The sequence below is a fragment of the Panthera pardus genome, unplaced genomic scaffold (genome assembly GCF_024362965.1).
Source record: "Panthera pardus isolate Hobbes unplaced genomic scaffold, ASM2436296v1 HiC_scaffold_18, whole genome shotgun sequence".
Taxonomy (NCBI): Eukaryota; Metazoa; Chordata; class Mammalia; order Carnivora; family Felidae; genus Panthera; species Panthera pardus.
Genome location: NW_026526743.1, coordinates 10,123,338 through 10,134,268, shown reverse-complemented (window position 1 = coordinate 10,134,268; position 10,931 = coordinate 10,123,338).

Sequence of the window (10,931 nt, the reverse complement as noted above, 5' to 3'; positions counted from 1 at the left end):
ACCGGAAGAAAAAGTGGTTCTTGGAGCGGGAGGAAATCTTAAGAGATGGGTCGAAGCTTCGTATCCAGACGGATCCAGGCCTGGGGACGCTCACACGAGCCTTGGGGGCCCGGGGGCCAGAGCCAGACGCCATCCCCTACCTCGAACAGTAACTTTCCCCCCGGGTTTCACAAGTGGTCAGTGGCTGGATCAGAACTTGTTGCCCAAGACCGGTGAAAACCATCGCCCTCTTTGTGGCCCACCCTCCCCCGGCCCAGCCCTCTGCCCCCTCTTCACTCTTGCTTCTTGTGTTCCAGCCACTAGGGCCTGCTTATGCCCCCAGGAACTTGCTGATCCCACTCTCATCTGATTGCCCAGTTGACATCCCCCATCCGGTGGGGGGGTGGGGGGTGGGAAGGGGCGGCAGAAGTTTTTGCACCCCCGCCTCGCAAGGACACACATCTTCCCTCCTCCTCACCGTCTTACAGAATGAATCCTTTGTCCACCCAAATGTCCAGGCCAGCCATGGAAGGGTCGCCTTTGGCCCTGCCTTCAAGGTGGTCACAGTTGTCCATTTCTCTCCTTTCACAGCTGTCACCTGGCCTCCTCCCACTGTTGCACCCCACCCAGTCCCTTCACACGGCAGCCAGAGCGATCATTTTTGTGTGTAAGAAAACACATAAAATTTGCCATTTTAACCACGTTCAAGTGCACATTTCGGTGGCATTGAGTACATTCACATTGTTGTGCAACTATCATTACCATCCATCTCCAGGACTCTTTTCCTCTTGCAAAACTGAAAGTGTGTCCAGTAAACGACTCCCCATTCTCCCTATCCACCCCCTCCCCCCCACACACACACCAGCCCCTGGTGCCCCATAGGAGTGGAATCATACAGTATTTGTGTCCTTGTGACTGACTTATTTCATGTAACATAACGTCCTCAGGGTTCATCCATGATGTGGCATCTGCCAGAATTTCCTTCCTTTTTAAGACTGGTTAATACTTCATTATATCACATTTTGTTTTCCCCCTTATCACAGGGCTCTTAAATCTTAAACAGGAACACGTCAGGACTGTTTGGCTTTTAAACAGGACTTTTGCTTAAAAGTCTCCATTGCAAACTCTTGATTCTGGCCTGCCAAGTCCCGTATAATCAGACCCCTTCAGATCCAGAATTACTCTAACTTATATGGTGCCTTGGTGCAAATCAGAAAAGAGTGCCCTTGAAGGACAGTGGGCCTGAGCCAGGGCATAGGTCCCACAAGTATGTCAAGAGGAGGATTCGGCCACCTCTTCCCACCTGGCCAGGTACTTGTAGGTAGGATACAAGGTTCAGCCCGGCCCTCAGCCCAACACCACTTTCCTTCATTCACGACCACTGTTGCTGCCACATTGGCCTAACCCTCCTCTAACAGAAGGGTTCTCAAAGTCGGGTCTCAGACCAGCTACAGAGCATCACCTGGGGGCTTGTTAGAAATGCAAATTCTTGGGGCGCCTAGGTGGCTCAGTCCGTTAAGCGTCAGACTTCGGCTGAGGTCATGATCTCACAGTTTGTGGGTTTGGGCCCTGTGTTGGGCTCTGTGCTGACAGTGTCTGGTGCTGAGCCACCCAAGCGCCCCAACCCCTTCATTTAAATACGTGGCTGTGCATTTTCATTCTGCCCTGGGCCTCACAAATTAAGCAGCCATTCACGTAACACCACCTCAGTGACCTGTGCAATGTCCACACAGTGCTGTTTCTCTAGCACTGGAGGGCACCACAAATACTGGTGAGCATTGGAAGGGACGACTCCCTGGATGTCCTTCTTCCACCTCTTCACCTGGTAACATCATACATCTCTCAGTGAGTTACCTGTTCAGATGCTGCCTCCTCCAGGAAGCCTTCCCAGACTACCCCCACCCCCAATAAATCTGGACGAAGCACCTCATCTGAACTTCCACAGGGCCCCTTTGCTCTCCATCTCAGCCTTGGACTTTTTTTTTTTTTTTTTTTTTTGTAACTGCCCTGCCTCTCCTCCTCCAGCGAGCAAATCAACTTGGGGCCTGCCTGTGAACCAGTAAATAAGGATTGAGGGAAAGTGTTTCTTCCCTTACTTCCCACACCTGAGGGCAAAAATTCCTTTGGCAGGAAATTTGGCCCATAATCCTCCCAAAGCTTCTAGGCTCCTTTGTAGCACCGCTATAATTATTACTCAAAATAATAATTAACGTTTTCTCTTTTGTATGGGGCTTTAAAGCAGGGAGATCCTCCGGGGTGGGGAGGGGATTTGGTTCATCTCAGGGTGCCCAGCCCCTGCACCCGGAGGCTCAGGTGTTTATTGGATAAATGGATGAAGGATGATTGGTCTGTGCCGCACAACAAGGGCTCCTGGGGGCTGGATGGCGAGTGTGAGTCATGGTCGCCGGGCCTCAGGAAACACCCGGGAATGAATAGTTAAATTATGAATGAATTGCTTAATGATGGGCACACACTGCCTATTATATTATTCCACCCTACGCGCTCTCGGTGAGGCTTCACAGCAGATCAAAGCATCAGCCCGTTTTACAGTTGGGATGAGTGAGGCTTCCCCAAGAGACACAGCAAGAGAGCCAAATCCCACAACCAGCAGTGGGTGTGGGGAGCCTGCTCTTCTGTTCCAGGTCCTTCGTGCGACCCAGATGTTCCACTGGCCACGAGAGCCTAGAAACACAGACGGTGAGCAGGGCCGACAGCACTAGGGAGTCAGGCAGACCTTACCCTGCAAACACAGAGGATTCCCTGGCAAGTTCTCCCCGGCTCTACGTCCACACATCTGCCCAGCTTCTCGGAGGTGGAATCTTCTGAAAGCGTTTGGTTCCAAGGAGGGATCAGGGAAGTGGGGACCAGGTCTGTTGGATGGCATCAAGAAGTAGGGGCAATGCGCAGAGTGGGTTCCCCTGTGTTTGTCCTGGAGGCTGTAAGGTTAGTGCAGGGAAGGGTTGGTTCCCGGTGATGTGGGTCATTCGCGATTTCTGCTTGAGCTGCCATAATAAAGCACCTCAGACCTGGTGGCTTAAACAGCACAGATTAATTTTCTCCAAGTTCTGGAGGCTGGAAGTCCAAGATCAGGCTGTCAGCAGGGCTGGTGTCTAACACGCACTGATGTGGGGGGTAACGAATTTCAGCAAGTAGGCAAATTCTCGGGTACAGAATCCAGATATAATGAGGATCGACGATTTTTTTTTTTTTAATAATTTTTAGTTTCATTTTTCAAGACAGAATTCCAACCAGGTTTTAAAATAGCATTCTTGGGGCACCTGGGTGGCTCAGTCCATTGAGTGTCTGACTTCAGCTCAGGTCGTATCTCACAGTTTATGAGTTCAAGCCCCACATCAGGCTCTGTGCTGACAGCTCAGAGCCTGGAGGCTGCTTTGAATTCTGTGTCTCCCTCTCTCTCTGCCCCTCCTCCACTCATGCTCTGCCCGCCCCCCTCTCCGCCAACAATAAATAAACATTTCATGCTCAGTCGGCTGGGCATCCAACTTCAGCCCAGGTCATGATCTCACAGTTCATGAGTTCGAGCCCTGCGTCAGGCTCTGTGCTGACAGCTCAGAACCTGGAGCCTGCTTCAGATTCTGTGTCTCCCTCTCTCTCTGTGCACCCCCCCTCGCCCCTGCCGCCCTGCTTGTGCTCTCTCTCTCTCTCTTTCAAACATGAATAAACATTAAGGGCATCTGGGTGGCTCAGTCAGTTAAACGTCTGACTTTGGCTCAGGTCATGATCTCGGGGTTTAAGAGTTTAAGTCCCACGTGGGACTCCATGCTGATGGCTCAGAGCCTGGAGCCTGCTTCGGATTCCGTGTCTCCCTCTCTCTCTGCCCCTTCCCTGCTCGTTCTCTCTCTCTCTCTCTCTCTCTCTCTCTCTCTCAGTCAAAAATAAATCATTAAAAATTAAAAAAAAATAAGCATTTAAAAAATAAAATAAAATAACATTCTTGTAGAAATATGAGATTCAGGTGGCTGTGTGAACTGGCCTTTCCCCGGTGACACTGAGTCTGGGATGCTGAGGCCCTCACGTGCCGTTCAGGGCCTTCCACAGAGGCCTGCAGAAATTAAAAGGCTCCCTCCACCACTCTGGGCAGACTCGGGAGGGAGGGCTGATGATTATGCCCGCCTGGGCAGTCTGAGTCCAGGGCAGCGTCCTTCATCTTTACAGAGACGGGATGCCACCCCTCCTCTAGCTCTAGAAAGATGTGAGATCAGATGTGGAATCAGCAACTCCGAACATCCAACGTCCTGGGATAACACCAGGAAAAACTGCCTGAGATAAACACACCATTATGTTAAACGTGAATCCTGCAGCAGCGAGGACTGTCTCTCCTACCCTTACACCCACTTAGAATGTATGCGGAACATTTACAGCTCGGAGAACAATTCGCTGCCAGAAGAGGAAAGTGAACAGGTTTTACAGTTTGTTTACACCAACCGAAACCACTTACCGCCTCTTGTTAATTTTCTCATGACATTTTATAGTTGCCAAATTAGGTTTCCCTTGAAATGAACATAGGAGGTCATAACATATGTTCCTTTTTAAACAATAAGATCATATATATATATATATATATATATATATATATATATATATATATTAGTGTTTACTTGTTTTTGAGAGAGAGAGAGAGAAGAAGAGAGAGCCAGTGGGAGGTTGGGCAGAGAGAGAGGGAGACACAGAATGGAAGCAGGCTCCAGGCTCTGAGTTGTCAGCACAGAGCCCGACGTGGGGCTCGGACCCACAAACCCGCGAACTGTGAGATCATGACCTGAGCCCAAGTCGGACGCTGAACCGACTGAGCCACCCAGGTGCCCTTTGACTTATTTTTTTTTTTTACTGTGTATTTATTTTTGAGAGGTGGGGGAGGGGCAGAGACAGAGGGAGACACAGAATCCGAAGCAGGCTCCAGGCTCTGAGTTGTCAGCACAGATCTGACATGGGGCTGGAACTCATGGACCGTGAGATAGATCATGACCTGAGCCCAAGTCGGACACTGAACTGACTGAACCACCCAGGTGCCCCAAGGCCATCATATAAATCAAGTTTATTAAAAGCGTTTTAGCTTTTGGCGCCTGGGTGGCTCAGTCGGTTAAACCTCTAACTGTTGGTTTCAGCTCAGGTCATTACCTCACGTTCTGTGTGATCGAGCCTTTTTTTAGCTTTATGGACACCTTTGCCTTTTTGTTTTGTGTTTTTCTTGTTTTGTTTCTGGTAATCTTTTTCCTCTGTGGGTGTCAAGAGTTTTGGGAAGCAGAGTCCAGTGTGTAGCCAGTTCCATCTGAGGGGGTGAAGCAGGTGAAGGCAGGGTGGACAGGACAGAGTCTGGAGCAGCGTCCAGGAGCTGCATTCAGATGCCAGTTCCACTGACTGTGGGGTCTTGACAATATTATTCGACCTCTCTGAGTCTCAGCTTCTTTGTCTGGATTCAAACAAGAGTCTCTCCCACTTCAAGCAACATTGTGAGTTTGAAGATGAAAGTCTTTGAACACATGAGAGTCTTTTTTTTTAAGTTTATTTATTTATTTTGAGAGAGAGAGAGAGAACATAAGCAGGGGAGGGGCAAAGAGAGAGGGAGAGAGAAAATCCCAAGCAGGCGCTGTGCTGACAGCACAGAGCCTGACTCAGGGCTCAATCCCACAAACCGTGAGATCATGACCTGAGCCGAAATCAAGAATCAGATGCCCAACCGACTGAGCCCCCCAGGTGCCCCTGAAAACATGAAAGTCTTGAGTGTCTCCATTGGCACAGAGCTTCCCCAAACTGGCTGAACAGGAGAATGGCTATCAGCATGGTCTTGGGTGTCAGACAAGCCTAGAATTAATAAGGCAGCAGGGTGACCTCGAGCACATAAGCTCCCCTCTCCTGTCACCAGTTTCCTCCAGCGTGAAATGGAAGCAACGATCGTTTCTATCCATATTAGTTGACATGCGTTCAGCTACGGCTCCTGGAAACTTGTTTCCAACTTGCTCAAACTCCAGGGAGAATTTATCAGCCAGTAGGAAAGTCCCGAGAAAGGGACCAGCTCCAGAGTCAATAGGATTCAGTGACTCAAAAATGTCACCAGGGGTTCGTCTTCTTTCCTACCCTCTGCTCTGTTGTCCTCAAACCTGCATCCCTTGATGTGGGGCCGCGAGCAGACCATCAAGAAAGAATTCTTGAGACGGGGCTATTTGTATAGTGTGGGGGCAGGACCCATGGGCAGAAAGAGCTGCACTTTTGCTGTGTGAAGCCCATGGTTATACGCTTAGTGCTCGAGGCAGGAGGGGACGTGCAAGGGAGAACTAGATCATAAATGACTCCTTCAAATTTCTACTCGTAAAACTACTTTCGCAAGATTTCTCTGGTCCTTATCATTCAGCTCGGTATTAACTACCTGTGAGATGTCCAGGCAGTCATGAGACCCTTCGGGAATGTAGCAGCCAGCGTGCATTTCGTACTTATCGGAACCGTGAGGGCTGTAGGTCAGCTTTCGGGGCGAAAGGTGAACATTTCTCTGCTTCTGGGTCTCGCCCTGTCGCTCATGGGACGGCAAGCTGTTTTTGTCACCATTCCAAATATCACATCCCGTATTCCGCCATCCAGGAAGAGAACCAGGGTCAGCTTCTTTGTTAAAATCCCACTGAACGAGGGCACCCTGTACACCCTGTGTGTTAGCCAGTTTGACACTATATTTAAAAAAAAAATAAGAATGCCACTGAAAACACTTCTTTATCATATGGGCATGAATTGGGTTACATCCTACCCAGAGACAGAGAGGCCACAGGGTATGATTTTGCTTGGATTAGCTTGGCCCCAAGGCACCTGTCACTCCCACTTTTTAAAGTGCAGGGGATGGAACTCTGTCCTTCCCGTGCACCCCCTCCCTGCACCTGAGATACATGGAGTGTGGAAATCTGGGGAAACCAGTGACGAAGAGGGCGTATGGTGTCATAAAAGCACCCACAATGTCCTCTACACAGGGCGACCAGATTTAGCAAATGAAAGTGTAGGATGTGGGGCACCTGCATGGCTCAGTCGGTTAAGCGTCTGACTTGATTTTGGCTCAGGTCATGATGTCACTGTCATGAGTTCAAGTCCTGTACTGGGTTCTGCACTGTCAGATTCTGTCTCTCCTTCTCTCTCTCTGCCCCTCCCTTGTGTGCTCTCTCTCAAAATAAATAAATACACTTAAAAAATATGTATACACATGTTTATATACATATATATGTGTGTGTGTATATATATAATGCACAGTTCCATTTGTATTTGAATTTTTTTTAGTGTTTATTTATTTTTGAGAGATACAGAGACAGAGCACGAGTGGGGAGGGCAGAGAGGGAGGGAGACACAGAAACCAAAGCAGGCTCCAGGCTCTGAGCTGTCAGCACAGAGCCTGATAAGGGGCTCTAACTCATGGACCGCAAGATCATGACCTGAGCTGAAGTTGGACACTTAACTGACTGAGCCACCCAGGGCCCCTGATTCCTTTTGTGTTTAAAATAAACCAGATGTAATTTTTTTCGATAAGGATCAGTACATTTTTATACTAAAAAACAACTCATCATTTACCTGGAACTCAAATTTAACTAAATTAAACTAGTTAATTTGATTTGGCACTCACTCTTTGCAGACTTTCTCGTGGGTAGGAACTGCTTGAGGACCGGGTTAAAATGCACAGTCTGCCCCCGTAGTTGGAGCGAGGCCCGGGATCCTGCATTTCTTATGGGGTCCTGGGTGTCGGGGACTAGGCGTGTGTGAGGCCCACACTTTGAGCGAGGGTCTGCGCTACGTCACGGGGTGGAAGTGAGCAGGAAGCACGTTGATTGGAACAGAACACTCAGCTCTGTGTCCAGCCCAGGATGAAAACTCTCCAAGATTGCTCATTATCATAATAATGAACATCGGAGGGGTGTGTGTGTGTGTGTGTGTGTGTGTGTGTGTGTGTGTGTTCTCCTCTGTGTCTCAGGGATTGGAGGACAGCTGCAAACTCCACGTGCACCCTGCTCTCCGCAGCTGTTCTGGCCGCTCCGCGTAGGAGGGAGCATCAGGGGGGACATGTGAGGGGGTTGTCAAGGGTGCCAGAGTGGCAGCTGGTGCTTGCCCCATGCACCCTGGCGTTTTTGTGAGGACAGCCACGCTGGAGGCTTACACAGCACCTCGTCCAGCCCTCCTTCAATCCCTCATTTCAACCCTGAATGAGGCTCGCGTGTGCGCAGTGCTTTGGTTACAGTGACGCGAACCCAAATGGCCAAAATAGTGATTTCCTGGAAGGAGTCTGGAGGGACTCACTTGAGTGGAAGGGGGAGAGCTGAGGTTTAGGGGATGCTAGGGGCACCTGAGCTCAGCCAGGTCATTTGACCCCCACCTCTTTCTTTTTTTGATATTTATTTTTGAGAGAAACACAGAGTGCAAGTAGGGGAGGGGCAGAGAGAGAGGGAGACACAGAACCCGAAGATGCTCCAGGCTCTGAGCTGTTAGCACAGAGCCCGACCCGGGACTCGAACCCATGAATTGCGAGATCACAACCTGAGCCTATCAGACGCTTAACTAACTGAGCCACCCGGGTGCCCCTGCTTATTTATTTTAAACCACGTTTTGCTTATTTATTTGTCAATGGCCATTTGTTTCCATCTTTTGTGAATAATGCTGCTGTAAACATGGGTGTACAAACTGGACATTGATTTCTTTTTCTTTTTTTTTAGGGGGAAAGATTATTTATTTATTTATTTATTTATTTATTTATTTTTAACTATTTCTTTTTGAGAGAGCGAGTGAGAGAGCGAGAAGGGCAGAGAGAGGGACAGATGATCCAAAGCAGGCTCCGTGCTGACAGGCTGACAGCAGAGAACCCAATGTGGGGCTAGAACTCAAGAACCACTTGGTCATGACCTGAGCCAAAGTCAGATGCTCGACCCACTGAGCCACCGAAGCGTCCCTAGACATCTATTTCTTGATGAGGTAACAGCCTTGGGTGGGTGTTGTGTACTGGTGGTGGAGAATGTCTCCAGAAGGTGGCTGTTGAGAGGCCCAGTTTTCTTGGATTTCCACTATGCCCTAGGACCTGGTTATTTTCTGTATCCAGCCAGCAGGAGCAAAAAGAGCACAGAAGCATGCCTTTTTTTTTTTTTTAATGTTTTATTTTTGAAAGAGAGAGAGAGAGCATGGGAGGGGCAGAGAGAGAGGGAGACACAGAATCTGAAGCAGGCTCCAGGCTCTGAGCTGTTAGCACAGAGCCTGACACGGGGCTTGAACCCATGAACTGTGAGATCATGACCTGAGCCGAAGTCGGATGCTTAACTGACTGACCGTGACCCAGGCACTCCAAGCATGCTTGTTTTTAAGAGCTGTGGCCTGGAAATGGCCTGTGTCCCTTCTGCCCCCATCCTAGTGTTTGGAGCCAATCACAAGGCCACACACAGATGTCAAGCTGTAGTCCCTGGATGGGAAATAGCATTTCCAGGGATAATTCTATACTCTGAAAGGGAAGGGCAGGTTTTTGTGATCAATGAGCCATTTTGACTACAACCCCATCCTATGACTTGGAAATACCCGTTATTGGTTTGACAGTCTTAAGAGAGACACTCAGAATTATGAATAGTTTAAAATCAGATAGAAGGGGGTTGCTTGGGTGGCTCAGTCGGTTAAGCATCGGACTTTGGCTCAGGTCATGGTCTCACAGTTGGTCAGTTTGGGCCCCTCATTGGGCTCTGTGCTCACAGCTTGGAACCTGGAGCCTGCTTGGGATTCTGTGTCTCCCTCTCTCTGCCCCTCCCCTGCTTGTGCTCTGTCCCACTTTCTCAAAAATAAATGAACATTAAAAAAATTTAAATCAGATAGAAGGTAGCTTTTCTCATGTCATAGCTCTGCTGGCACAGAACCTCTTTCTCGTAAAGCCACCAAGTGTTGACCTGGCCCCTTCTAGCTGTTGCATCACCATCCTCAATACATGGCTTCCGTCTGGCGATCAAGAGAGCTCTCCAGATCTCATCATTGGGTTCTCAGTTTGGTCTGCTGGGAGGGTGGAAAGGGAGAGGGAGGAAGCTGTGCCTTCCACTTTGCCCCCCTCCAGGCCACTGCAGACACACAACAAGTGATCTGATTCAGAGGAGCACTGATGAGTCTTATACTCAGGTTTCATGATGTAAAGTTCTTACTCATAGTAATAATAATTAGTATTTAAAAATTTACTTTTGCGATATTTCTGAAGGTGAGACACAGGCATATCTTACTATTTACATATACGTTTAATACAGTACTATTTTTTATCCTGAAAAGATGTCATTAGATCAACAACACACATCTTATGATTGATGCAGATTGAGACATGAGGGTATTCAGCGGCCACAGCAGAAATAATAGCACTAATAAGTCCTGCTAATCACTAGCATTTTCACTGAGACTTTGCTAGGATCAGGTCCTAAATTAAGCAAATTTGTACAGATTCTTGAGGCTGTGAGAGGTGTTATTCAACAAGGGAATTGTATATCCCCATCTTCCTGACTCCCAAGCTCCGTAACTGTTTCTCTTTTCTTAATCCGTCATTTATGTTTATTTATTTATTATTGGTGACTGTTTCAGTGATGATGATAATAAAACACTTATAAATAATTATGGTAAGTCATCTGCCACTGACGTGAGAGCCAGCCAAGTGTGTGGGGTGGGGAGCGTTGGGGGTAGGGGGGTGGGCAATGACTTGGCCTGCCAGCACACTGTGGTGTAAACAATAATTTTAAAACATCTACTTATATGAGAACACTGAAATAACAGCTGACATTCAGTGAGTGCTTCCTAAGTGCCTGCCTCACATGAGGAAAGTAGGTGAATCCTCAGCTACTGGGATCAATGGTCCATTATGGGAGGTAGTTTAGGCACGGTCAAATACAGGAGTCGGGAGCGAGCCCACGGTCGGAGCCCAGGCTCTGCATTCTCTGCATGAGACTTTCGGCAGGTGCCTTGAGCTC